The sequence below is a fragment of the Centrocercus urophasianus genome, unplaced genomic scaffold (assembly GCF_019232065.1).
Source record: "Centrocercus urophasianus isolate 14NV4802_14NV808 unplaced genomic scaffold, USGS_Curo_1.0 seq_11, whole genome shotgun sequence".
NCBI lineage: Eukaryota > Metazoa > Chordata > Aves > Galliformes > Phasianidae > Centrocercus > Centrocercus urophasianus.
Window position 1 is genome coordinate 22,854,883 of NW_024884253.1, and position 6,080 is coordinate 22,860,962.

A 6,080-nucleotide genomic window follows, 5' to 3' on the forward strand; every position below is an offset into this window, starting at 1 on the left:
AAGTAAAATCTTCTATTTAAAATTGCAAAGATTCATAATAAGAAGTGAATGGCGCATAACATAATGTAAACTGTTTATAATTTAGCATTCATTTCTATTTACCTAGGCTTGCTTGCAGTTTTCTGCCTGACTTGTGGACCTAAGGTTAATCAATTCAACCAAGGTGCAAAGATGTGGGGCTTTGGAATAGCTCAGCCATAGCTGATCATTCTGGAATGAATTTGTGTGGTTTGAGACTAATGAATTTGTTTCCTTTTGCAGAAATATTTGTTTTAAAGTAAAGCTTGGCAGAATACTGCTATTTTTCTTGCTAAGTCTTTGCATAAACATTTCCTTTGTTTTTCATGTATACAGATTTGTGTTCCCTAGCTCAACTTCTTCCATTTGCTGGAGTCATTTTTTGTGCCATGATATGGTGTTCCTAAATCCAGCATATCCTGCCAAGGAGGTTGATTCCTCTAGAAAGGGCTCCTCTAATTTCACACTGGCATGCAGAAAGGGCTATGCTATTCCTTGTAACTTGGCTGTCATCAACAAAGGCTCTAGGAGTCTGAAGAGGTTAACTCATTGTGACTGTTCTGCCTCATGACATAGTAACACAATGGGTCCAATGTCAAGAAAATGCAAAGAAGGACCTTGGAGTTTTGCCATGAATTTCAGCTTTGAAGGAAATTGAAAACTCATTGGGAAAAAAAAACAAAAAACAAAAAACAAAAAACCCCACAACTATTTTGGTTTGAGATGGAAATTATCTTAATTATTAATTTAACTTGAATTATTAGAACATGCATAGCCTTATTGTGCCAAACTCTTGTGGTCTTTAATTTCTCCAGACTCGCTGAAAAAATGATGTTAAAAAAATTGGCAGAAGTTTGATATATTGAGGATTGCAAACAACACTGCACAGGTATATATACTTTATTTTTCATGGCTCTTATCAGAAGACGTAATCTCAAAAATTCACACTTACGTAAGAATTTTGGAATAATCTATGAACTTTGGTGCTACCTATGGATGTATTTTACCATATCAACCCCTAGGAATTTGATTTTGTCTTGACAAGCATTCCTGATGGTATTCATATCACTCTTTGTACCTCAAGAGTTTAGAACAAAAAGCAGCACCCAGTGCATTCCTCATAAAAAAAGTTGGCACTAACGCAACTTCTCTGATTTTGCTGTATTGTACATTGCTATGAAAGGTAACTTCAGAGTAATTATTATATGATTTTATCTTTATCACTTCATTTATTTCCTTCTATAATATTATGTCTAATCACCAAAGTGAAGTACACTTTACTGCATTAAGAGAAGCATGCTTAGTGGTCTGTGTGTAATGACCCCATGACCAAATGCTCATATATTCAACAAACAGTCTTTAGCACTAGGAAATATACATTCTAGTGACCAGAGCAAACTGTTGAGCAAGGATGTTCTCTGATACAGCAGTCAGCTTCCTTGGAAATCACTGATTGAAATGGTGTTTAGAAAATGAATTTATTCTCTTTAGAAGACAGAAGGAATTCAAAGAAAGGGAAATAAGAAATTGAGAGTTCTTGCTAAAAGCTTGCTAATCCACTACAAAATGATCTTGCATTCGTCATCCAAATATAGTGACATCTTTTAACACTAAAAACAGTCAGAAATGCTGAAATCCAAGGATTTTCCAGGTCCAAAATTGCAGTAGATAACTAATCTTTCTGTAGTGCTTACGGTAAACTTTTGCATAGATTAAAATCAAGATAGAAAATGTCAAATAAGGATTCCTAAGATTAGGACTTAAGTCACATTGAGATACCTGGTTACTAACTGGTTCCTTAGACATCCTGAGGACAGAGTCCTCATTGATGTATTACTGGCATTACATATCATTTTGTACACACAGTAAGCAATCTATTTATATTCTCATACATTTATGCACCTAGCCTTAAGCCATCGTGCTTCAGTAAAACTAAGTAAAACACTAAAGTAAGCATCAGATGAGGAGCAAGAATATTTTCCAACTCTCTTCCTTACTAGATATCTCATTTTAAACAAAGTTATAGGAAGGATATATTTTCATTCTATTCAAAATAAAAAGCATGGAAGCAGAAATTCTTATTTCTAAAATATAAAATGCTCTAGAAAATGTATGCTGAATTTCTTACAGTACATTTTTATCTTTTGCCTACTTGGTTTCTCTTCACATTCTCTCTACAATTAGGCCTTAGTAAATCGAGGGTTACAGTCAAAAACAGCAAGGAAGAATCATGAAGCTGGCAGGACTGACTGTGCAAGTAGCCAGAGCATCTGTTTCAAAACAGTGCCATGAAATGAAACTGCAGGGAAGAAAACGCATCAAGGAAAGAGATGCATTATCAAGAAACCAGAGGCAGTCAAGAGGAAAAAAAAAAAAGGAGAGAAGCTCGTATTAAAATTGATACAAAGTCAGGTGCCACCAAAACAGGTGACATTATGCATGGACTACGAAGGTTGGGCTGGCCTGAATCGTGCTTGGAGAACATCATAAGTGAAAACACCTACTACAAATGTTCTGAAGGGGTCAATATTGAGAAGTCTCTTAATGTGATCCCTTTCTTCTGAAACTGTCAGATTCCAATCAGAGCTGCAGCCAGCACTTACGTGGGGTATGGTTTTCACAAAATTTATTCATGTTTGGTTAGGTACTATTCAGACTTTATACTAGGCAAAGAAAATTTAGCCACTAGAAATTAAAGGAGGCCATTAATATGCCAAGGCCTATCTACACTGAATTAAGTACAGCAATGGAAAGTAATCTAGGGAAGTAGAAAGGGACTTGCATTTTTCAGATCAAGCCTGGAATACTATCAGTACTTGTGTATGGTTACAGAGATTGAGGTACTTGGGAACAAGTCAAAAAAAGGAGTAGAGCACCGTGCTGTAATGCTGTATGTATGTGAGAGCACTTGTACAGCTTGGGATCACACTGTTGGGTAGACCACTGCTTCCCTTTCACTGCTGAAAGAGTTGGGGCTGGTAGCTTTAACAAGCTCCAGTATTTGTGTTAGACCACATTCACATGCTTTTATAATACAAATTAGAGAGAAGTCCACAAGGGATATTTGTGCCCTAGGTCAATAAAAACTTCAAAAGGAAGACAATAGAGACAGAAGATGCCGCAGTGGTGTTGGGAAAAATATCACAAAACGTATCAGTGTGAACTACTGTACTTTTCTTGGCTTTTAACATTAAGCAATTAGCATTACTCTAGAATTTACCACAGCACAAATTAATAATAGGCTTATTTTAAAGTTCATTGAGACTGACTGATTAATACCCTGCAAAGAAACCTAATACGAGACTATTTTTGCTCCTGTGATATTCCCTGTGGTTTCTAAACCTGTGAGGAGGTTTGGAGAGGTTTCCCAGCTTTGTCTATTTCACATTAGAACAGGTTAAATCTGAAGGAAAGTATGCCTTGTCCCAGCTGCTAGCAGTCCCTTGGGTTTGTGGTTCTGTGTTGATGCAATGAACACACGTGTGTTGCAAAGCTGGTGTGCATTTGGTGAGATTTACGGAAGGTACATAACTCCTGATTTTTCCAAGTTTTCTTTCCCTGTCGAGATTTTTCCTTCACTGGGAAGAAAAACTAGTAGCTTAAGAATGTTCAATTTCCATACAAAATGAAGAATGGGTTTCCTCCTCTGTGATTTTCCATCTGAGGCTGCTAGGTAGAGATGGGCTGGAGGCCTGGCTGTACTGCTTGGGACTGTAAGCACTCCACTCAACCTACCATAATCCTGTGGACTTGCTGGGTGTGTTCTGGGATGAGTTTTATTCCCATAGCCAACTTCCTCATCCACTCACCAGATGTTTTGGTTTGAGAAGTGCATTGGTGAAAAGAACTATGGTAGAGCTGAGCATTATTATAATTATTAGAGAATCAGAGAAAATATTTCTTATGTTAAATGCTGTGATCATGACACAATACCATTATAAACACTTTGTGCTTATCAGAAAGCCTGTGAATCATTTCCCTTCATTTTCTTCCTCACCAAGAACCACAGTTGCCACAAAAACAGATCTATTCTTGTTCCTTTATAAAGAAGCTATGCTTGCCAATTCTACTGAGTGGTTGAAAAAAGCATGCAATTCAAAATAGTACATTTGATAGTGTGAGTACCCTTTGAAATGATCTGTAGTGGTTTTGTTACAGATACAGATGCTATGGTGTTGTATAATAACAACCAAATGGTGAAATCAATTTACAGAGAAAGATACTCGGTCTGCAAGAACTACCCACCCAGTGTAGGAAGCTAATTCCTGCAGAAATAAACAAGGCAATGGAGCCTTTTTTCTCCCTTTTTCTAATGTTAAGTTCCATACCTATACACCACAGGAGAGGAAATGAACTCCCTGCTCCTTTTACTGGGAAGACCTATTTCAGATGCCTTCCCTTATATTTGTATCTGCATATGTACAAAATATTACTTCCTGCTTTTTTTTTTTTTTTTTTTTTTATAAAAAAAAAATTTTTTTTTTTTTTTTTTTTTTTTTTTTTTTTAAATAATAGGGCATATTTTAACATCCACAAAAGTGATACTGTCCAGTTATCAGCACCAGACTTTTGAAGGGCAGCAGGTACTACTGCACATTGTGTGGTAGAGTAACCTGGCTACTTCCATGTTGGCTTTGCTTAGATGATGAAGCCCTAGATTGTAAGCAGTGTTGTTGCTGGATGAGATGAGGGTATTGTTTGGTTTCTGGTGCTTTTTTCTTACCAAGAATACTAGAGTGATGTCTGATAAAGCCAACAGTGCCAGCAGAGAAGAGTAGAGATGGTAGACTTGTGCCTATATAGAGAAGTAAATCCTGCTTTGGCATCTGTTGAAAACAGCTGTAGGCTTAGAAACATCATAAAGCGCCATAACAGGGATGTAGTCAGGAGAGAAAGCCCTTAAAATGCTCCTCTTCTTTAACCCATTTCTTTTCAGTATCTGTTCTGTGCAGTTTATAAAGGGATCTGCTGATCAGTGCTGGTGGCAATGGCATTGAGCTCCATCCCACTGGCTGCGGATAGCAGAACAAACCACCTGTCCTGGGAGAATTTGCACTTGGTATATTTTGGAATTACATCTCTGTTAGAAGTGGGGAGGACCAGCATAGCCACTCCAGCATATTCTTGGTTGGTAAAGGAGAGTTTTCAGTAGATTGGTTTGTGATGAGGTCCATGTGACCTTGACACCAGAAATTCAATACAGGCTCTAACCAAAGCACTGACATATAAAATAGGGCAGATTTCATTTTTCTGGTAAGAACGTAGCAATTATTGCATGACTGCCAGGAGGGGTGAGAGAAGGGCTCATACGTACTTTTCCCCTCAACTCCTGCATTCTCTGTTTTTCTGGTTATATTTTGGAAATATAAAAACTTGGTGGTGAGGAGAAACACTTGCAAATGTTAACAAAGCAAGCTGCAACTCCTAATTCACAAGTCTTCACTACAGAAAGAAGTTTAAGCTAAGGAGTTTATCTTTTATAAGGAAGACCCATATGCCACATTGAACTTTTTCCCCAGCTTTATCACTAGACTCTGGAAGTTATATCTGTGAAACAGCACAGCTCTTGTCTCTTTTTATATTGCTTTCTGACACCACGTCAGAAATTAATTATTTAATGAAATGTAACATTGTCTAGATTTCCAGCCATGATCAGAATCAAATGGCACATGCAAAATTTGTGCTACAAAAAACTTAGCACAAGGAGCACAGACATACACTTTAGCATGGAGAGGGGTAATGTATATGTTAGCATGTCAAGTTATCCAATGTGAAGTGAAGAAGAAAATATTTTTAAATCATTTGTCTTTCTAAAGGAAGGCGATGCTCAGATATTGCTCTTAACATGCTTGATAAGTACATTCTCATGTGATTTAAGTCTTTAGATAGACTCAGAATGAATACAGAGAGCCTTGTGGCTTTGATACCAACAGGAATGAACACATCAGAGAGTGCCTGATATGTAGGATTTTAAAGAAATGACAAATACGCCTCATTGAAATCTTGTAGTTGAAAGCCAAGGTAACGTGGATGTGGGATAACTGTCACAGCATTAAGAACTT